A 24142-nucleotide genomic window follows, 5' to 3' on the forward strand; every position below is an offset into this window, starting at 1 on the left:
GCAACGGGTTACATAAGCCAACAACAACACCATTAACCGCTGCAACACTGCAATCACTATGGCGCATATATATACAGATGGACCGATCGGACGACCAAATAGAGAGAAGTTACGCGACTCCGTGTTGGAGCTATGATGCTGGCCACAATGGAGCGGGTAGACGAAATATTCGCGTGGGTGATTGATGCATGTGGGATAAAGAGCAGTAGTCGTTTGGAAGGCTGGCAGCAGGACGCTGCAGAAACTCGATGTCAGTCTTGCCCGTATTGTTGCTCCTACTGATCATACTGCTAATGACTGATTCGGATATTTCTCCCTTATCGCCGCTGCTGCTAGCTCAGGGCCAAGTACGGAACGCACATGGAAGAATCATTAAGGTAAGAGAAAAAAGTAAGTGGAACCGTAACATCGGGAAACTTTTGCTGCCGCAATTATAAAGCGATTTCGAGAATTATGGCCACTGTTGCCGTCGTGGTGCACAGGTAGCGGGTGTACGAACATCAAAGACTGTAGGATCGTCACCTTTAATTTATCATCACTGCATTGTTCTCAGACACCAAAACACACGTTGATTAATTGAATATTGGAAGCTGTCATCTAATTTAACTAGTCAGTAGAAATTCCTAAATTGACAATATTTGGTCTCTCCTATTCTCAGACGCGCATACACAGTATGTTTACGCTTGCAACCAACTATCTGCTCGTTTTTTTCTGCCAAATCTAAGATTTCTTGAAAGCAATTTAGAGGAACATTGTCGATAGGTGGGCGAGTGAGGCTTCTGAAACTTCGTTGTTGGCTGGGGTAAACAATATTCCATTACCCCTATCCTTGTATTGCAGAAGTGTGCTGCCACTGTTATTCAATGCGCATATTCGATACATGATAACAAAAACGAGCTATAAAATGCTAGCCAAACTACTCGTTCTGCGGATATGGCTTTCGGCTATTATTACATTGAAGAGTGCTTACTTTGATGACCAAGCGAAAATCATCTACGAAACAATGTTTGCGCTATTCGAATGGAACAAGGGATTTTCTGTACCAGCTTCGGCCTATTGAAGTAATTTAACTCACTCAAAAATACACTGTACAGGACAAGTAGATCCGACCTTAAACCTAAACAGTTAGTAAATATATAATACTTTAAAATTCTACATCGAAAGACAGAACTTGAGGTTGGTGAAATTGAACGAAGATCTCAGCTGGGATATCGTTCGTATGCTATGATTAGGTACTAACGATGTCGTCGACAGGAACATTAGATTTAATCTTTAGGCAACCCACTGCTATAGTCAACAGAGCCCCTAAAAAATGAGGTCGTCGTAACCTCGCAAGTGAGAATGAGGTTGAAAGAACGTTGCACTCCAACCCGGCATGGTTGGATTTTTTCAAATGGAATTGTTCACGAATTATATTCAGAACTATCGGAAAGCAGACATAGTGTACACAGTACAGCGACATCACGTGGAAATGCACACATACGCGCACAAGCAGACCGACTGAAGCATGTCAGAACTTAAAAACAATCTTCACTGCACGCCGGTTCGAACCCTTCAGCGGCGCAAGATGAGCCTGAATCCTGTTGATATGAGCTCCTGGTTACTGTCTCGATTCGTCCTGTAACGGTATGCAGCAGGACGCTGACAACCCTCAATAAAAGCGCGCAACCCCTCAGGGAGTCTTCAGCGAGCGCCCGTTGAGGTGTCGGATTTCTTCACAATGTCCTCACCTTCAATCCGCCGACTATTTTGTAACAGCGACGTTATCAGCGCTTCAAGATCCAGTCGGCTTCAAAACCATATAACGTCTATACCCACTAGTTTTTCCTTCTGTTGCTGCTTGCATAATACACGCCTATTAGACATGTGTGTTAGGTCAGAGTCTGTTTGTTTATTTTAAATACATCTTTTCTTCGAAAAGTCTGTCGTGAATTTTTTTGTTTAGACAATTATAAAATTGGCATGTTTTTAATTAGGTACCGAGTTTTTTTCCCAGATATGAAAACTGCAATCTGTAAACTAGCAACTAATAGAAAAAGGTCGGTTTATCATATTTTGAATCAGATTAAACAAACAACCTAAAAATCGGTTATCGAAAAGTATGACACCGAAAAAACAGCCGCAGGAAATGAAGACTAATCATATTAAAGCTAAAAGAGATCACAATTACGAAATTGTGATATTATTTCTTCCTGATGTATGACTCTTTAATACATATATGTAAATGTCTACTAAAAGTTTTATCTTCCGAACTAATGATGATTCTGTCAAATGATTTATGAATATGGGTGACTGTGCTGATCGCTCAAGTTCGGAAACGATTGTTCTTCTAATCTATTGCGACTATGCCGATCACCGTTGCCATCTTTAAGCTACTATATCAGTTCAAATAATTGGCATAAATTAGCCACAGTCTTCTCAGGTATTTAGTCCACTTGCTACTTTACATTCGCTGGCCAGCTTGGCGGACGCCTTTCGGGGCTCCGCTCCTTGTCTTCAAGCAGAGGCATTATCATCGCTGCACCAGCGCAATCTACAGCGACGTCTCTGTTAAGTGATTTCTGATGTTTGTCCCTCTTCCTGCGTTTGTCTAACGTTATCGTTTTGTTAGATTTGCGCATGCAAACTTGCCCCAGAATCCATGAATTCGATCTTCTCTATTGGTCCGCCACGTATCGATTGCTCCCCTGTATCACCGTCGCCATTACAGCCGCTACTTCGACCACAACTATAGCTTCTATCGCCGGTCGTCTGGGTGACCATTTGCCCCCTTAGCAACCGTTGTAACTGATAGCAGCTGCCGATGGCGTCCGTTCTCACGTGGCCATTACTTTCTCAGCATCAGTCTCATAAACACTGCGAACTCCACAAACTTCCAGCAGAAGCTGCGACCATAGCCGCCAAAAACATATTTGTCAAACAAGCAAAGGGGTACGCAGACAGACACTGCGACGCTTCTGACTTGCGCTGGTAGTTTGGCTGGATGGCCAGCTACTCTAATAGCCCGCGCGCTATTTGACAGTATTATTATTCAACGACAACAGTGGCAACATCGCCGGCAATGGCGGCGGCATCTTCAAGGTCTTTACGCTCGACGGACCGCGAGTAGTTGTTGGCAACAACACACAACAGGCAGCAGCAATGGCTTCGTACTCACTGATGGCGTCTCTCGTGTTTAGTTGCGTAATATTGCGAGACGAGATGGAAGAACTAGCGTAGACCGCATCGAAGTAAGCGTCAACAACAACGACGAGAACACAACTGCAACAGCTATGGTAAGTGCGACCACAGAAATATAAAATAGGAAATTATACCCGCCATAAGGGAAAGGTGGTCAGCCATCTATCTATCTCTGGGACGCCAAACTCTGAATAGAGCTTTGGCAAACGGACGCAGCAGCAGCAGCAGCAGCAGCATGGGGCTAGCAAACTCAACCATCTGGGTTTATAGTATCGAAAATCAAATACCGAATTTTCAATACTGCAAGCGGACTCGTTCAAAATATCCTATTTTATTATTAATGCTCTCTCAAGTGTTTGTAAAGCTACATGGATTGGTTGTTGGAGTTAGTGATAACTTCATAGTATCCAATTATCAAACATTGTCTTTAGAGGTGACTTGAAGCGAGGCTTGACTAACAACAATCAAGTTGGCAACGATAACGACTATAGCCAAGATACTGATGATAAAGGAAAATTGGTAAGTTTTCATTTAGAGTGCTGCGGATACACAAAATGCATGATACGCGTGGTTCACAAGATGAGACGACGAACCTGCTATCGACCGAAGCCTATTCAGATATAGATTTGTTTCCATACGGCATTGTACCACATACTCCATAATTACACTTGCGAGATAACTGTGAGCTGCTCTGCATTGAAGTGATAGCAAACCTAATAAAACAGAATGAAAGTTCGCAATTATTCTTCACGAATACTGTAGATCAACTCTAAAAATTATTAACCGGCGGTAAAATAAGGCAGAGAGACTATATCGATGAGTCTCGTTACCAGTCAGTTTGACAGCTGCGTTGTCGATGGTATTGTCCGTTTGTGAAGTCTATTTGAAGTCTACGTACGCCCACTCAACCTCATCTGTTCTGAGAAAACGAATCGACATGTGTGTTTTTTGGGGCACGCTCGTTGACTCTGATATCGAATCGTATCGAGATAAATTGGTCTGGCCGGGTCAACTCAAACAAGCTACCAAGGTGGCAGGTCCAAGGAGAGTTCCATTTAATAGATGAAGTATGCTCGCTCACAGGCCACCGGATTGAGTTACTAACTTGCGCTAAGAACCTGCGAAACAATTAAAAGAGCATATATCTGCGTATGCTTCAGAATTAACCGCAGCACGAAACAATCGATCGCTCATCACGCTGTAAGAACGTCTCTAAAAAATCTCTACCGAAGAATATGGCATTCAGTAGTACGAGAAGCTAGTACGAAACAATGTCAAAGTACGGAAACAATAAAAACGCTGGTTCGTTATTTCAAAGAAGAAATGTTAAATCTATGCCGTTAATTTTCATCGATTTCCCCCTGTACTGGCAAGCGAAAATGGAAAAGTTGTTTATCCGGCGAGCGTGCAGAGGTTCATATAACTTGTTCTGCTGTTATTTCTCACTTAAAGACATAAACGTCATAGATCGGTCTTCTTCATTTCAAATCACAAAACGGTTCAGGCGGATCCAGACGTGTCTATGTCAAAGTTCGTGAATACGTGTACACTTTACGTACGTAAACTTCCAAATGCTCTTTACTGTCGCTGTTCTGTCCCTAAACGTATTTGCGTCCACAAATGATCGCCTTCTTTTCGGACATTCGAGCCAATTCATTTTGCGCTGCCCTACCCCTGTAGCTTTAGATTATTAAAAGGATGTAAGAGTTGTTCTCTATGGTTACCTGAATGATTTTTTTGTAGTTCTAAATTATTCCTCTAACGTGGTGTAGTGATGGGTATGGACGAGCTCTGATCTGTTTCGCATTGCTGACGATAGTCACACATCAAGCTGCTTCAGGTAGCCCGATCACAGGACGGCTGCCTCAAGTAACTCTACATCAGCAGATGTGAGTCATTCTGTAGTGGCCTTTCCGATAGTGCTACACTTACCTTTGAACGCCAATGTGATGTCGTGCCGACGGCAATCGATTACCAAACGGTGTCATAAATATCAGTTTACGGCTACTTGTGCCTCCGTGTACGTCTGTGCGTACGCGTTTGGGGGTGTATATGCGTGTGGATGTATAGTTTTCGGCAGTGGTATCTGGCGGTTATAATCATCACTGCGCCGAAATCGTAGTGGCCGAATGTTTTCTAGTTACCAGTACTATCGTTATTATTTTTTTTTTTTTTGGACTGAAAAAGTAGCGTTTGTCCATTGACTAACTCCCGTGTCCGTTGCTGGAGACACTGTGTAGCCAACGAGACCGAAGACACGCGCCACCCTTCAACGAAAAAAATCAGCGTCATTGTTAATATCAGGTAGTATGAATTAAGCAGCTTAACTCTATCGATCTGGAAAACCGTTTGCCTATTCGAAAGCTCTTTGAGCTTCCCCAGCGCAAGGCACCGGAACGGAGAAGCGCAGGTTTTAATTTCTAGCGTTGCTGTTACACAAGCTCATCTCGTCAGCGTTGGCATCGTGCGCAGGGTAGCACCTTAGCTGAATCTTCCAGCTAGACAATACTAGCTAATGTCGTCTGCCTTCATTAGAAAGCGGCGCTGGCCACGAGCGCAATCGTTGCCATCTGTACAACTTTGGGTTGGAGTAACAGCAGCAAGATGGATTGTATGGAAAGCGTCTAGGGTGTTTTTTAGCGGAACTGTTACTCACGCGAAGCAGCTGCTGGCAACACCTGCTGCATTTCGGAGAGCGGCGCGAAGCCTCAAGGAAATGCAATGGAAAAATGAGACAATTCATTGTTAAATAGCGACCACCGCCATTCACCGGACAGACGCAACTCACGGCACTCCTAATACGCGACACAGTAAAGCTCACACTCGTATAGGGACGTATACTTCTGCTTGCACGCTTACGCACTGATGCAGCGACGCGCTGCGGCGCGATGGCGCTTCAAGGTTAGCACCATCGCTAAAGTCAAGGTCAGCGTCGTCGAAAACATCAGCAGTCGCCGGAAGGTAAGAACTGGATACTGCTGTTCCCTGCTGATGGCTGCTCTGCAACGCTAACTCTATCGACAGCAGCGGTAGCAGGGTAGTAGAAAGAAAAACATTCAAAGGAGGAAAGGGATCGACGGATGATGGCTATTGTAGCAGCAGCGGCAAATTGCGACGCGCAAGGGATCCTCCCTAAGACCGCAATGCGGGCCAGAGGACTAGCGTGGGCAGCAGCGTTGGTTGCTGCTTCTGCTGCTGCGTCGCGGACGCTGTTAAACGACTGTTGCTAGACGATACTAATTCTGGGTAGGTACGCACCGTAAGGGAGCGAGCGGCCAAGAGTCGAGCGCCGCCATGCAACGGCGATGTAACACGCGCAGTCAACCCGCTACTAGATTGAGATTGTACCTGGTGTCGTCATTTGCTCCGTTCATCTGCGGACGGTCAAGCGAGCGGTGCTGCGACGACGCTCACAGACAGAAGCGGCCCCGTAATTTCCGCTCCCTGGAAAAAGATAGCTGCACCTGAGGACGGCGTCGCCTTCTTCCCGTACCGAAACACCACAACAAAAAGAAACAGCGGTCTACAATGTAGGTGTCTTGATGATGGAGAAATGAGCGGAGCGACGGGTCGGGAAGGCTGAACGACGAAAGAAAATGACGAAGGAGAAAACGCCAAAACACACTTCAGCACACGAGCGAAGAAAAAAGACGGGAAGATAGATGAAGGAGAAATGCAAAAGGCGAATGACGGAACGATCAAGCGATGATAACGGCGGCGGCGGCGGCGGCACTACCGACACTAGATTGAGTAACTTCGGTCTTCAGTCCCCGGTTCGCGATTTGCGACGCACTCGTCTGAAAAGTTTTACGAAAGAGTTAGACAAAGACGACAACGAAATCAAAGCAGGAAAGACATTGACTGGAGTCTACAGCAACAACAGTAACAGAAATGCCTGGCTGGCTGGCTGGCTGGCTGGCTGACTGACTGGCCGGCCAACCGCCCTGGGTGTTCAAGAAAGCCCCAGGGCCACGCAAGTCACGAAAGAGCCCATGCTGAGGGCAAAAAAGGAAAGAAGAAGCAAGACCAGCAAACATGAGAGATAAAGAACTCTCGTGAATCTTGCGCAATATTAACTGGATGATGTCATTGCAACCGTCATCAAATGAGCGGACTCCTTATGGGTATGCCCCCGTTCTTGCAGAGTGGCTTGCATTACGCAAAGCGAAAAATAAAAAAATGGGGGCAAAATTACACGGGCGCCGCTTTACATGAGAACGAACAACTTAAACGAGCTTTCATTTAGTATACTATGGTAGCTTTAGATATATGAAAGGAAATTTCGTTTACCATGGCTATCCATCATCATTATTTCCTTACCTGAATGTTTGTTGTTTATCCTAAGACTCTTCAGCACAAATTCCGGTGTGACAGATTTAACACCATCTGTATGGACTATGTTTCGTCACTACGAACGTAGTAATTCTATTAAGATTATTGAGAAAATGAATCTAACATACTATCGACTGCGAATTGCGATGAAAAGTGTTTAATTTAAAACTATAAAGTAGCATATAAGCTTGCTCACATAGTATAATGCAAACTTTTTAAGGTAACGCTAAGTTACCTAGACATTACAGCAATTATTTTTCTAAAACAAACTTTATTCCAATAAATTGTGCCATTTGCATGGTCTTGGAAAGGCAACTTCTTTTTGGTCTCCTTCTAGGGAGTTGATAAATTAGAGACAAATAAAATGTTACAATATATCTTACAGCATATATTACAATATAATACTATCTTGTTATATCTAGTTCGGAGATATTAATAGTTTAAATGATATGACTTTTTAATTTGACTATAATAAGATGTAGAAAAGATCAGATGAATTGAGCTGGTACAAAATCTAATTGACGGAGCTTTTTTTATCCATGCTACAAAGTAGTTCAGAGGAAAAGGGTGTGATGTTAACGAGAGAGGAGATACTAATTGTTATTTTGGAAAAGAATGGGCATTAATTTAAAATAATTGTACATTACAAAATGAAAAACACAAACAGTGCTGTTAATTATCGCATTTTGGCTCTGTATATGCTTTAATTGACTTTGTTGTCTTTGACGGCCTAAGTGTAGAGGCAGATATTTCTGGTAATCCATTCTAGATCTGCCTATGACAGTTACTGTTTGGCAGCGCGAGTCATACGAATTTAGGTGCGCTACACTCAACATCTTTTAGCGAGCCATACATATGATACACTGTTGAGTTAAAACAATATTAGAGGTCAGCCAGTTTGCAGACGGAACCGCACCCGCCTGCTTGTTTGCCATTAGTGAGCCAATTTAAGTTTGCTCGTGTTTTATTTTCTAGAAAACGTTGCGGCTCGTTTCTGGCGATCAGACCATAAATCAACGCCACATTCGCGAGTATCCTAGTTCTGAGCTATCTGTCATAGCATATCTGAACGAAGTTATGCAGGACTATTTTTAAGGATCATCTGAAGCCGGAAACGCCCGTAATGAAACCTCTGAGGGACCTGAGTATTTCAAGAGGGCACAAACTGTTTGTCGTTAACGGCCGTCAGAAGGGAACCCTAACACATTCAAGGGTAAGGCATGTTTGCCTCAGCGCATCCGTGCAATACGACGGGGCACGTTAAGGTTCCTCATTACGGTAATGCACCGACTGACACCCTGGTGCTTAAAAACTCAATGCTGCTTGTATGGCCTTAAGTTATGCTTATACCAAATACGAGATTTTTCCTCTAGCGAAAGGTTCTGCAAGATTTAAGAAGAAAATATTTTCTGAGATCCAAGAAGCTAAAAAAACGAGATCGAAGCCAAGATATATTCCCAAAAACTATTTTAAAGAGGGGCAATTCAATCCGGTAAGGATTACTTCGACTAAAGTAACTGGGATTTGGATGATAGAGGCGTGTGCAAAACCAACGTCTCGATGCTAGGGCCCAATAGAATATATTCATAAAGTAGCTCATTATTCCCATTTGGTGCAAGGAAGTAAGGCCGACATTAGAATGGACGAAGCCATCCGAACTCATTCGTTGTATCTGACATATTTTAACAGACTTTGTTGTACCACAACAAATACAGTCCCTCGCCATAATGACTAAAGTTTCTAACCGACCATTTGCTAGTTTACCACATTACACAATCAATAGCTGCAGCCGCAGCAGAAACAGACTGTCGTTGCGATGAGCACATGTGGTGCATTTAGGCCAAATGTTTGCCCGGCAAAGTCAGCAAAATCATCGCTATAGTGTGCCATCGAGGCGACCAGGTTATGCCTGAGGTCACCAAGTTATGCGTACGCGTGACCGTCTACTTGGCACTGGCATCTACATCATCCGAGTCGTCTGTAGTACGCATGCCCCACGGTAAAGTCCCAGCAACAGAACTGCCGCTAAGACGGTAACGAAAGACGCAGTGTCGTCGATCCAAAGGAGAAGAACTGGGGACAAACGATCTCAGGGAAGGCGTGAACCGTTACGATGCCCCACCGCTGCCAACAATAGTCAGCGACCAAACAAAGACCAATTACAGTCAGAAGGACCAACGCAGCAATACATCTTCCAGAAGGGCTTGGTTTCATTTGCTGATTCGTTTTTTCTCAATGCTGGATACTGTTATCGGAGATGTTAGATGCAACAAAAGGCCGTGTTCGACGGCCACGCTGCGGTGATCCCGTTCATGTAACTGTACATACATTAGCTTATTTCCCCATATATATATATATATATATAGTAGGTACATTAAAAGTTATGTATATAGCGTTGCAACAAAACTAATAAGAAATCATCTTAACACTATTGATCAAAATAAACGGTAAACGGAACTACGGGATGATAATTACGGTGACAGTCACGGCAAAGGCAACCATCGTGAAACAGCAACAGTCACAAGTCGAGCGACAAATTAGCGCGTCTATGCTTCTACCTTTCATTGTCGCTGGTCGTCGTTGAAGTGCTAGTTGTGGGTCCGTTAAAACTGCTACAAAGTTTTTTTATACTTCTGAAAAACTCAATAAACTGAAGAGGCGCATTTAGTACTGTTATTATGAACCACGATGGAGACGTCTATATATATATATACACACATAACCACTATAGACTATCTCCCGCATCCTACATGAGATATCTCATTTTTTATTGTGGGATAAAAAATAGTAAGTCAATATAGAGATGTTTGTCAATGTTTAAACTACACTTCGATAAAAGCGATACACTTTTTTCAGTGACAGTGAAGAAGATAATTTGCAATATTTAAAAACTCGTTTTGTTGGGAACGATAAACCGATTCAGCTACTTCGAAAAGGCTATGCGATAATCCTACTACCGTCAATAACTGAGCCTTTAGAAGAGTCTTATCGTATGCTGACAGCCATTAAAGATCGACTTCGCGGTTAGATGGGCTTCCTGGCCGAAGTACAGATCAACCCATTTTTGCAGAACGCTATTGTTCAAATAAACGGCGTCTACGTACGACGACGTGACGTATGTTCTAATATCTCTGCAGGAAATGTGTACTGATCAATCATACCAATAAAATATAATAGTATTACTGCATATAATAAAATATCCACACTGGAAAGAAGAAAAATAGGCACATAATGAAGTCGATTACAAGCAGTCGTATGTATTCGTTCATGTATTTATTTCACGCCATTCTACTGCACAATTACATTGCAAACAGGTCCTTCACTTTACGAGGCCCTGCCGATAGAATCCCTTCGAAAATTCAAAGAATAATAAATGAAGGTTTAAAAAAAATCTAGATTTCCATTACAGAAAAGTGCGAGGTCTTCCACGGAGTATCTAATAGGCCGGACAGTGACAAGACTTCTTCGATTCGAGGGCCAACGAAAATTAAACTGTAGCAAGTTTATCTGGTGTCACTGATTGAGATAGCCAATCGTAGTCTATCAGTTGCTGATCAGAACTGACTATCCGGCCCAACGCTTCGCGTGGCCTTATGAATAACTGGCTGAAAGGGCGAGTGCAAGCGACATTCAGTTGGTCAGGCCACTGCTACTGGACTGCGAAACTCGACCTGATGACCTGCCCTAGGAGAGCAATAGGAGCAGCATCAAGATGAGCGGCAAGCTGAACCTGCTGAAAATATTTTTCTTTCTGTTTTTTTTTACAAGTTCTGCCTTTGAAAATGACGCTTCAAATGCTTCAATATGCTTCAAATACCAAACAGTTGCAACGTTGATGGCGACAAAGCGAGTGCAACGAACACCATCCGTCCACGAATTGCTACCAGCAAGATCGACTGTATAGCATGAGTTCGAGATGGGCAAAAAAGCGCACTTGAAAAATTTTCATTTTATTTTCTATTAAATGTTTGTTGATGCCGACAACGCGGCCATTATTGCAGGGTAACATGCAAACACATTTAAGATTTGAGTAAGCGGCAATCTTGTGTTGTCTCTGTGCGATCTTTGTTTTGATGCGCTATTGTATTTTCTGCGTCCGGACATTTTGCGATCAGGGTAGGAGCTGGCGGTGCTGCACGATCGGACCGACATCGCATGGCCCATTCCTTCAACTGCTCTGATTTTTCAAGTGGTGCCAATCTCCAGACGTGACAGCGCTAAGCATAGCCAAGATGGGTTCCTGCACGCAGCAGCTGGATGTATGTACCGACTGCATTCTCACGCCTAATTCAAAGCGCTGCGAGTCCCGCCGAAAGCTATCTCTCTGTCGATGCCACCACGCGTATTAACGGGCCGACGTTCATCAATAGCTATACGAGGATCTGAAATGACCCAAGATCTGGAGATTTCCCAATTACTGACCAAAATAGACCATACTTTACCATCCTAACGTAGACGCATAAAATTATAATATTTCGGCTGGAAAAGACAAAAGAAGATGAAGATTATGGTAGAATAGATAATGATTGTTATGAGCAGACGGCGGATGGCGCTAACGAGGCGGATCAGTTTTGCTATCGACGCTCAGAGTAACGTCAGAGGCAGAGATCGAATGAAAATATTGCTTCGACATTTTTTTTTTTATTTTTTTCTAGCTACACATAATGCCCAATTTACACTGAGTGTTAACTCCTGCAGTATTAATATAGAATAGATATTTCCGTTGGGATAATAATTGCTGGAAAGAAGTGATTTTATGACAATTTCTCAGTGCTGCAGTGTAATATGTGTCTATAATATAGGCGAGCTTGCCCAAAACAGGCCACACCGATACACTATTTGTTTGCAATTTGCTTGTTCATTGATCCTTAGTCGAATGCATACTCTATGGCAGCTCTTTTCCGAAATCCTGTCAATACAGACCATAGCCGTTCTGCCTCGCACAATAGTAGAGCCGATACAAAGATGCAACGACGTTTTTGCGGTGCGGTAGATAGGCTGGCATTCAACCAATGATTAATCAATAGAAGCCCAGATTGTTCGATCAGAGTTTTAAAGAACGTCCATAGGGACTCTAATAGCAATATTGGATCATCTACAATGTCAACGTAGAACATAAATTGGTCATTTATCCACGCAGACATTATGCTACATGTAAGATGTGACAGTTACACGTATTACGAAAACAATCCATAATATTGTATAGATTATTTTGATATAACTATGAATGAAACTTACACCAGCCGCCAATGTAGCATAGCTTATTTCGTTTGCAGGCGGAAGCAGCGGCTCCATTGTTCCGGATTTCTCTTCTTGCTGCGCCTGCAAGCGAGGCTAGAGAAAAAGATCACGGCTGACGTGTTCCTCTTCGTAAATTTCCTGAGTAAGGACGTACACACGTAGTAAAACCTTTAGACGTGTATTCGTAACACATGTTCGGTACACACGGATGTAACGGATGTCGGATCGGCCTTATAAACCTAACAAACAAGCACATTATGCTATCAGCGGCAGCATCAGCAACGGGACCAAAGAACAGATATATGGATGGACTAGTATATTGTAGTATTTTCGCAACATGTTTGTATGTATGTATGTATGCATGCATGCATGCTATTCTGAAGCCAGCGCGAACGTCACCGGTGTCGGCAGCGGCAACAACAACACAGCCAACAAAATTAGCACCAAATTACGTATATTCATATGTATACTATATACGAAGACAGCTCGCAAAGTATACGCTACGATATAGGCAAACGGGCTTACATGGCGACGGCTGTGACGGCCCTTCCCCATATGCATTTGCACAGCGCTGCCGTTGCGGCTGTGCCCCCAAAACACCCCTTCTGATTGCCTTTCTGGAAGCAGTAATAACAAGTGGAAAATCGCGCAGTGTAGGCATTCTTTACATGAACTAAAATCGAAGCCAAGAAGACGGCTTTCTTGTGATTACAGGGGCCAATACAGGATGGCATTAAGTGGTAGGAGAGACACTCGACGAAAGCATCATAGACTGCTCTTTCTGGCTAATTGTTTGTGCATGCTGGCAATTTTCCTATTGGCACATTTCGGCTCCCTGCTAAGTCGAGCACCCACCGATTTCGAATGGCGAAGTAATGCCAAATTAGTGCACGACTTCGAGACTTCAACAAATACTTCGCGTTCGATGACTAGGTAAAAAAAAAGCCTGCCAGACAGGTGAAGACAAGTAGATGACCGAGTTCGCGGGTGCACGTTAGATGTATGCACGATTTCCTGACAGCAGCGTGCGATAGGGAAGCTAGTGGACATCTTTTAGTTGGTTTCTGGTGTTGAATGGAGTGATTGACGCACAATGCTGGGTGGCTAATTAGTGTCCTATTCAAGCAGCCAGTGACAATGGCTCAGAATGAAAGCACGATTGGCGGGGGCGAGCCGGAACGAAGCCGGTACACGATCAGATCAGAGCACAATAAGACCGAACGAACCAGCTCAAGCCATTGACTTGAGTCATGAGACACACATGCATCCATACTACTTGAGTATGTCGTCACTAGCACAATCGTGAAATACTACCCAGCAAACGTACGCGCCGGTACGTGACCGATTCACTGTACAATAATAACAACGGAAACATACATATACGAACAAATATCCTGGTAACTATATCATGACGTATATATACATGTATACATCATGATTAGATATTTTTGTGCATATGATAATTATAAGGATAAGCAAGACATCAGAAAGAGCTGTGGTCATCATGAACGAAGTGAAACCGAGATGAAACCCGTGACATATATATACACGTCAAATGAACAGCCAGAGAAAATATTCACGCCATTACATCATAATGCGGAAAGAAAGAAAGAACGGATCTGCCGTGAACAGACAGCCAGTCGATTAGAAACACTCAATGATCATGATAGGAAACAATTGCGCAATCAAACACTTGTCGAAGTTCAGCTCGTTTTTCGGCTCGCAGCTTGGAAATCCTGAGAGGTGCGATGGGGCCCGGTGCGGCATCACAAATGACTCGTTCTGTTCGAACGTTTCGTGTCGGCAGGATGGTGGCAAAGCAAAGTACGTGCCTGAATAGTGAAGCAGTTTATGGCTAAAATGATTCTTAACATGTCCACCAATCGAATGCACAGGCACATCTATGAACATGTATTGAGACAGCCATTTGCTTTTTCCAACTATAAGCGCAGTGAATGATTTATATCGACAAGCGATGTTACCATGCCAGCATTACATGGCCTTCACCATTCTTCGGCCTACACAGGAACTCGTGCATTTCGTTATTGATGGGCTTTTTTTGTGTAACGGAAACGCTCATTCGAAAGCTTCTAGATAGTGTCTTCTGTTTTTGTCATGTTGTCGAGACAATTGTTTGTCAATTTCCAATACACGGCTTCATTATAGTGCCATCATCGCATAAAGGGCTGCAACTGATACAGACTCGTACTTATGCATTTGTCAACTAAGCATATTGTCATCATTGACTAAGGATTATTACAGCTGAACAGAAATTCCCGGTTTTCACACTTTTCCCATTCCGTAGGCACGAAAACTGCACGTAAAGGGCCGCCCGAGTTTTTTATGCTATCATGAATATACAGTCGTGCTAATTATAATACGTCACGAGCAAAGTCTTACTGAGCTCAAAAAAATGAGAGCCCAACAAAAAATTTCTTCATTATATTTGCACGTTTATGCCCATGTCCACTTATCTATGACTCGCTATTTTGTTGTTATTATTCCTGCCCTCGCTTCAATGTTCTCACCGTTTGTTGTTGTTGTTGTTATGCGTCGCAGACTGCTCCTGCTGCTAGTACCGGCGCCGCTATTCGCGCTCTGCCGTTTGACGTTTGAAAAGCATCAAACACGTCTCTATAGGTCCATAATGGCTTTGATGATTATGCGATCCGAACGACAGCCACAGGTCCACATAATAGAATATATAGTAAATTATAGAATCTGATGGGATGGGGAAGGCGAAAAATGCAAGCTATTGCCATTGGTATTTTTACTTTTGCTTGACGTGCGTCCTTTATAGAACTATATATATATATATATATATATAAGCCCCTGTATAGTTTTGGTCGCGGTGTTTATGAATGCTATATTCTGATTATGTTCCTTAGCAGTGAACGCAGTCGAGGGCGATAAAGATGGTAGGCATGCAGAAACTTCTTCGATAGATAGAGTGTTGAATAAGCCACATGTCAACAAAACGTTATTATATCCAACATTCATCCAAAAGATAACACAATATCGACAGGAAGGCTATAGGTGTAACCTTGAGGGAAGGTGAACCGTGAGAAAAAAATTGCGTCAGCTGCAATGAAGTTCCAAATAAGTAAGAGGTTTTTACCAGAAATGAGTGCAACACTGGCCACTTTTGTTTCCAGTGAATTGAAGTTGCGAAGTTTGACATTACCAACGGGTTCACTCGGATGTGCCTAAATACGTTGATTTAATAATAATGAGTACCAGAGGCCTCAATGCGCGTAACATTTAAGATACATTGATGTGAGTAAACTCGAAACAAATGTTCAGTTAATGCATAATGACCTTCGCCACCTGCTGAATTGGTCCTAAGTAAAGGCGCCCCGTCTTTGCGCGCCTTCTACGATGACTTCCTAGAAGTGATTTCGTTCTTACATGTATGCTTACCTCACACCGGGAAGTTGGCCACTCACGTCTTCAAGTTAACGACACGTATAATAGCTGCAGCGTCCAATGCCTTGCGTAACGGAGCAACCACATGTGTTCCGTCTCCGACTAGTATTAAACGTCTGATCGGTGGCCTATGTGTCGCGCTTCATTTGCCGAAGATTCGACAGCCTCATGTTACAGAGGTCAACGACGTTTGATTTCGCAGCATTTCGAACTGGTTTCGGTATCTCCAATCCAACCAATAGCCCTAGGATCTCTGTTTTTTTCACGAACCAAACTTTGAAAGAATATATATATATATATATATATATATATATATATACATATAGGGTACAAGGTAGGTCGTAGAATTGTGCCAGATGGGGTAATTCAACGGTCTTAAAGTGGCCAGGATGCTCATGCGACTGTGTGTCTGTCTGTGTCGACCTACCTGTATGTTTTATGTCTTTAGTAGGCGTCTGTGCTCGTTATTGGGCCAGTATGCGCTCCAACACTGGCTACTTAAGTAGAAAAATACATTGCCAAAGGTTGCCGCCGAAATTGAACTATCGGTTACTCGTACTTTTTTGACGATCATGATGGCTTTTTGAATGACGACGGCGTAACTTAGCACTCACGATAAATCCCGTTCGCGAAGCATAGCGTAACTGACCTGAAAAAATGAGGACCGTTTGGGACCTTAGAACGACAGTGCGTATCATCTGGTACTGAGTCCGATGACAGACAGTATCTTATAGTCTATCGTAGAAAATGCTGTCGTAGCACTATGTGCGTGATATATTGACCGCACTCAACAAATTAGCCTTAAAGTAATTCCTTATAGTATAGCTGGGATACATATATCTTTGATTTACATGTGGAAAGCGAACACATTGCGGTTTCCGTTGGATACATGGGTCTTTCTTTTTCTCTGACGTTTACAGGGCAGGTGCGTGGCTGAAGCGCCCAACTTCCATCAAAAGAGCGAGAATAATCGTCATTTAGAAAAAGCGCATCCTCACGACATCAACGCCTGCCTGATGCCCATGTCACGTTACTCGCTCGCACCCCTTAAGTACCATCAACTAACTGAGATAACCCAGTGAGCCGTATGTTACTGTGCGGGCCTACGACAGCCATTTCTGCTGTTGCTGCAGCGCCCTCCGGCTTAAAGTCTATGACGATGAGGGTGGTAGAGGTATCTGTTAAGGTGATACTGCTGTCTCCCACCCTGGTTGCCTTTCGTTCCCATCCGTCAGACGCGTCTGCTCAACGTCGTGAAGACGTCGTCCTCTCGATCACTCGTCGCTACTCAGTCAACGAGTTCCTACATGACCAGGATCGGCCAGGTCATATGTCGTCTACTCGGAAGTAGCTAAACGACAGTGACTTGACTGTGTATTCGTAGGGGATTTCAACACCTCCCGGCGCCCCTCATCATTGCTAAGTAGGAGTCTGAACAAGTAGCTAAGTAGGCGTTGGGGCTTGTAGGCAGTTGAGAATATTGGCAATAAATGAACCGAATAGATCGTGTTGTCTGCAATACGCTTGCGGCAATCATTTTTGTTGGCTCTTCACGAGGCCATGAATACCTTTTTTCCTTTAATCTGTTTATGGCTAGATACGGGTTCCAAATCGAACCATGCAGCGACGTCTCGCCGACGTCGTAAGATTAAGCTCGAAATGCCATGTGCATTACGGAAATCAACACCATTTGGTTTATTTCGGGCAACCAATAAAGGTTTGAATTGAAGAAGTATCTCTACGCGAGTGTATTGGTAAAAAAAAGTTTACTCCTACAAGGAGCAGATCAAGGGGTTTGAGCACTGACTTAAGTAAGAACGATTACATACGAGAAAAGACAAAACTTGCTGATTAGATTACCACCCAGTGCATATATATAAGAGCATATTGGTCCTTAACTAGGTTCATCGACCTGCAAAAAACCAAAAATACTTCATGAAAGTCAATAAAAAAAAAATGATATACAAGTACTGATTTCAGTAACGGCAGTCACTTCCAATAAGCATCTGTTAAAAATTTAGAATCTCTGTAAAATGAAGTAATTTCTACGAATTAAATTGGAATTGAATCCTATTGACGATGTGCGATCATCAGTATTTTATCAATATATTGCTTATTTTATTGACTGTTCACAGCATCAGTTCGTAAGAGTGAGTTTTACACAGTCACCACTAACGGCTCAGCCACTTCTCAGGGGGCATTGTATCGACGCTTGTTAAGCGTGGTCTTATGCAGACCACTCAGCTTTAGGTGTGGTCGGATGCTACATCTTCTGTATGATGTAGCAGCATAGTCGAAATTGTGAAAATGAACTTTCGAAATGTGGTAGTTAACGAACAAGCTCTACGAACGGACGGGTTATTTCAGGTTGTACCTTCTATCCCTACTAATAGGACAGGTCAGAACAGAATCGCCAAGTGTTGCCATAGTCGTTTGATCATAATTCATCTTATAGTAGTAATTATAGCGCAAGAGCTTTGGGTCTGTCGAAGTATTATGTTCAACCTGGTGATAAGTGAGTGTTTTTAAAGGCGATAGCTATGAATGCATTTCGAAATTCTGCCGCTTCTGTGAGACGATCGGCTCAATTACAATATGTCTGCTGCCGACGCTGCATAATTGCATCATTCGCCATGTTTAGCATAGACAATAGTGCACAGGAAACATTTGACGCTCTCACACGCACACACACGTGCATAAACACTTACTGGTAGAGTTTTCTGGTGCCTTACCATGGTCTCACCGTGGCGATCGCTCAATAAATTGGCTGTCCGCTCTGGTTGATTAGTAGGTTTTGAGTCCGATTCGTATCCTCATGTGAAATTAGAAAACCGAGTTACTCAATGGGACTGGCCGGTTGCAGTCGTTTGTATGATCGCCGTCACGCCACTGCATAAATCGTCTCTTTCTCTCTTCTTAGCACTTGCTCCCTGTGTGACCGCCTTCCTGTTTCCCTATCCTATATGGTAGTTTCATAGGTATTAGGCGACATCGGCCGTTATATCGTCGACAACGTAACTGAAGGTCGCCCATCACTCGTCCGCTGTTACTTATCTACTGTTACGCTGCTGCCAAACTAAAGTTAAATCTACCATTGAGGAAGAGCCCGAGTATCGGTTAGCGATGCGTCGGCATCAAAAATTTCCGCCGCCACTAGCGCGATTCAAGCCGGCACTAATAAAACCAGCAACGAAAGAAGAGTTAGCTGCCACAGTAACAACGATAACAGAAACCGCTGTGACGAAGCGTGACGTTTCGGTAACAATATATCTGAGATTCATCGCAGGAAATTGCATACTATAAGCAGCTGCACTCTCAACAGAAGTATCAATCTTCCATACCTATTATATATAGAGATATGGGCTAAAAACACATAGAAAAATGCAAGTGTATCCTATATATACGCGCAGCAATATAGACAGAGAAAAGGCTGAAGAAACACGCGAACGGATGTTTGTTACTTCTGATCTTCTGCTCTATGTCAACTACTTTCCGCTTAATGGTAAGCTTATAATAAAACGATGTGATAGTCTAACAGATGTTTATAGCTATAATATGTGTTATACAACCTCCTAGGGGAATAAGTGTGTTCCCTTAGTTAATATTCACCGGTTGACATTGGCGCCTGCCTAATAGATTACTGAAGATAATGCATACGTACCATTGACATTAATTGAATCCGCTCACATATGTCTATACTCTCCTAGAAAAAAAGGACGTCTTTGTACAAAGAATTACTGAATTACATACGTGAAAATAGCAATTTAGTACTCTGGTGTATAGATCCGTCTTATGACGTGATTGTGTAAACAGAACAAGAAAAACCACGCTGAAATTTCTACTAAATTCAAGCCCCGAAATCGAAAATTCAATTCTGTGCTTGGCGCGCATCTAATAAAGCGTCAGAAATAGTAAACAACAGCTTCGTTCAACATTATTGAAACTAGTGGACTTCATAACGCGCTTGTACCGTGGGGTTATTTTCTGTTTTGTGTTTCCAGCTGGTAAACTGCAACGGCAAAATAAAATCAAGGTTAGACCCTGCAACATTCGAAGATTGCAAAAACACTTGAGCATTTCCATCGTTGATACAATGGCTGACGAAATGAAGCGCTCATTTATGTAGAAGAGAATTCATTTTCTCACGGTAAGATTCTGGCAGCTGCGTGTTTCTTCTCTGTATGAAGACAATTACTAAGCGAATAAATCATTTTTAGTCACTTAGAATGTTATGTTTTTACTTTAAAATGTTAACAAAGGCAAACAAAAGTGATGATCTATGGTTAGACTAACGTATGCTTTCTTAGAAAGTAAGCGACAATGCACGCGAACAGTATTTGCAACATTTACTTACTTATTTATACATTTATTTATTGTAAAATTATAATAACTTAAAAGTGAACGCTATTGCTAAGTTATTTCAAGTGGCTATCCCGACCTACCCTCTTTTTAAAATACTACGCCTCAACAAAGAGGGACTAAATTATGTTGCCGGTGTCTTTAGCCCATGATGCTATTACTTGTACTATTGCTGGATTCGATAGAGATGAACTGGGCTGTCCCTACAAGCCAGATCTGAAAGTGTACTGAAAGCTCCTTTTCACCTACGACCACCCGCCGCTTGATTTATCAATTAATTTACAAAGCGTTCCGGCTTCTAGCCCTCGAGGATTTCCGCAAATTGACACAAATTCCACGACCACAGCTATTTTGGTCTAACTTCACGTGATTTCACTCTATTGGGCCTCCGTCGTTCAGACTCTCATCGATACGGTGATTCTTCTGTTTTCCTATCCACACTTCATTGTCGGCTACTTACCCTGTTGCGCCTGCGCCTGCGCCTGCACTCCCGTTGCACTTTTTTCCATTTTGCACCACGTGCAGTCATCAGCCAGCTCCGCTAGCAAAAATTATTTGATGACACTAAACCTGAAATGTTGCAGACTTCGTCAGCTGCAGCGGATTGATCGTCGAGTGATGCTCTGTTGTCAAGGAGGACGCAAAGCCCGGTAAAAATGTTTACCCTAGCAGGCTTATAACGAACAAACTAAACCAGCAAGAAGCAAGCTAAATTTTTTCTATTGAGCTTTGGAGAGATTTCGAGAGACGACAGACGGCGAGAGACAGAAAGGATTGTAGATCCTAGTTCATTCAATAAGGGCTGAAACTACGTTAATAAAAATTCAGTAAAATTCATATTGTGGCCGATTCGGGCTAAGTGGAGAAATGATAGAAATGGCTGATTAATTAAATTTGCTCAAAACTTCAGAAGAGACAGTAGAGAGTGCTTCATCATCATTTGTTTCTTCTGTCGTCATTTGATTACGTTGTAGCTTTATGCCTGACGTATGCATTAGACGTTTTTCAGTCTTCATGAAATTTCAGCAAAACGATCGGGAAAAAAAAGATTTACGCGCTATTTTCTCAGGCTACTTTGTTAGTAACCTCTATGAGGAAGCGACGATTTTCGTCAAAGCTCGCTTGACCAACGATTAAAGATCAATATTGCCGACTAGTTCCTGACGTCAACACTTCTATCTGGTTCGGTAAAATGAGCATATTTATATAGTAACAGTCGTGCTAGCACTTACTAGCCGACCATTTACACTGACAAACCGTGGGCCCAAACGCAGTTTCCGAGTCACCTGGATCCGTAGACAGAAAGAAATGCCAGCGGTGTTATTGCCTTTAACGTTCGTTTAAAGATGTGTCAAGTATGAATAGCCATTACCGCGATCACGGTCCTGTAGTTCTGAACTAAAGTACAGTATCTACTGATTTCAATTGATTTTCCTAACGTCACGGGAGGCGAGATGCAGAAGAACAACGTGCAGAGATCTGCAATGCAGAACTCAACGTTTTAACAATTAGAGAACTACGACAGGTAGAAAACGAGCGCATAACACCTTCGCTACGTTTATTAAAAGTTAAACGTGTGTTTACAATGTCCAGCCTGCTTATGGGTATTTTTACTGACTGGGCAGATTTTCGGCAAGACAAAACGTTAATATTATTACTAATGGACATTATAATGTATTGAAGAAGAAAAAAGTACAGAAACCCTGCCAAACAGACTCGTCATAGTTTAAGGTGCATATTCGGAACCAGCTTACGATTTTGTTTGAACTATTTGGCGAGGTCCAAGGACACCTGCTACCCGAACAGATAAGTAAACAGCGCCACTAATTACAGTACGTAATCAATTCACTGTTGATGACTTTTTGCATGCGGTGGCAGCTAATATATGTTTGATGAAGACGATCCCAAAAGCGGTAAGCTTCACCCGGACGGATGATGCGCTCGTTTCAAAAACTGATAGTAAACTTTTTTGGCTGAAAGAAATAAAGCAGCTCGTGAAGCCCATAATAAACAGATGCGTCTCAATTACTTGTTACTTATCAGCGTATAAACGCGCGCACGACTACATACCTATCTCGCGTGTCATCTTTGCAAAACCCTAACAATGATAAACGGCACGCCAAACGTGAAACGCAAGGAGTTAACAGGAGACTGGTAATGATGTTGAAATAAATGCCCGCCAAAGTCAAAACAATGCCGTCGTTGTTATCAGGCGCGCGTTGGTGGTGGGGGGTAAAATTCAACTGCAGTATATCTCTTGTATGTTTCTGTTTCTAGCAGTTTCGTCCGTGTTGAAACCGGCAGTTGGATGTTTATATACATGGCTGCACCGCTGCTTCTCCTGCTGGTGATCAAGCAGAACTAAACACTGAAATGTCGATTGCTGCGAATGAGGTTACGACATCTGCGGAAGTTTTTCAGTGGTGAAGACCTTCTTCACTCCTCAGCGCGAATCATTGTACTGGTGCCATAAGAATCGCTGAACACTGAAGACCGCTAGCTCGTTTCTGTCACCACAGCTGTTTGTTACTGTTATTTTACTATTACGATTATTGCATCTGTTATTCTGTAGTCTAGAGATAAATACGTCAGAGCGGAGCGGAGCGAAGCTTCAAGATTGTGGCTAAAATCCTGTGAATTGTAAAAACATTTTTACCAACGGTAACATAGCACTTGTTCCTTATTTTAGCACGCGTCGGCGATAACACAGAATTGCCGCATCGAATTATTAATTTCAACATTTCTTGCTAACTGGAGCTTGTTGTGCGTCCATTCGTTTAACAATGCTACCTCACACGCGAAGGATCGAATCAGATCCGTGTAATCGAGACCGACGTGAAAGATGAACGTATCGGCGTTTATAGTAGCATACGTAAGAAGACTGAACAAAATACTCGACAACACACGATTCGAAATTGTTGATAGAGCGAACGCCGCGTCTACAAGGGGCATCTCAGAGGAAGGAGGGACAGAGGCTAACTCAGTGTATCATAGCTAGCGCGTGCTAACGAGATCGAGACGGTCTAACACTGAAACGAACTCTCATTATGCGGATCTACTCGTAGTTGACGGCTGAGAAAGCGCGATGACGTTACTGTTTGGGAACATAGTTGTGTAAAAGATCAGGCCAATGTGTACAGAGGGGGGTTCGTTTACAGTCCACTCTCACTTGTAGCGACCGTCGCCACTCGGCCGCCTCATGAGCGTCCCAACAATATTTCTCCTTATCTATTCAAATTCTTTTTTGTTTCGAATCCGCCCATTCAACTGACGGTGCACTATATGCATACAACACACTTCTGGGTGTCAGTATGATCGGCCAATGAACCCGGTAGCCATTTAATCCTTTTGAATATAAAGATTAAACGGCTCAACTGCATATATGTCACGGCATATGTGAAATAGACGTATGGGCGTTCAGCGGTGACCACTTGCGTTTCTACTCGACTGGAATCAAGCTCCGCCGATATTGATTTCAACCCAGTTAACAGCGGCGTTGTTGTGATGAGTAAAATATCTGTTACTATTAGAGTGGTCGACGTAGGAAAACAAATGTAAAATTTATCTACTCATTTCCTACATTTGTCAGACATTTCATCATCGC

The 24142-nt window shown here is 42.9% G+C and overlaps 1 long non-coding RNA gene across 1 annotated transcript; it reads left to right on the plus strand.

Annotated features, from left to right (window-relative positions):
• The first annotated feature begins 3003 nt into the window (after positions 1–3003).
• On the plus strand, positions 3004–20390 carry LOC111271019 (uncharacterized). The gene is made up of 3 exons (XR_002686603.2): positions 3004–3275; positions 17100–19681; positions 20181–20390. It is a non-coding gene; the product is annotated as an uncharacterized LOC111271019 (long non-coding RNA).
• The last annotated feature ends 3752 nt before the right edge of the window (positions 20391–24142 follow it).

Source organism: Varroa jacobsoni, unplaced genomic scaffold (genome assembly GCF_002532875.2).
Source record: "Varroa jacobsoni isolate VJ856 unplaced genomic scaffold, vjacob_1.0 contig00285, whole genome shotgun sequence".
NCBI classification, from domain to species: Eukaryota; Metazoa; Arthropoda; class Arachnida; order Mesostigmata; family Varroidae; genus Varroa; species Varroa jacobsoni.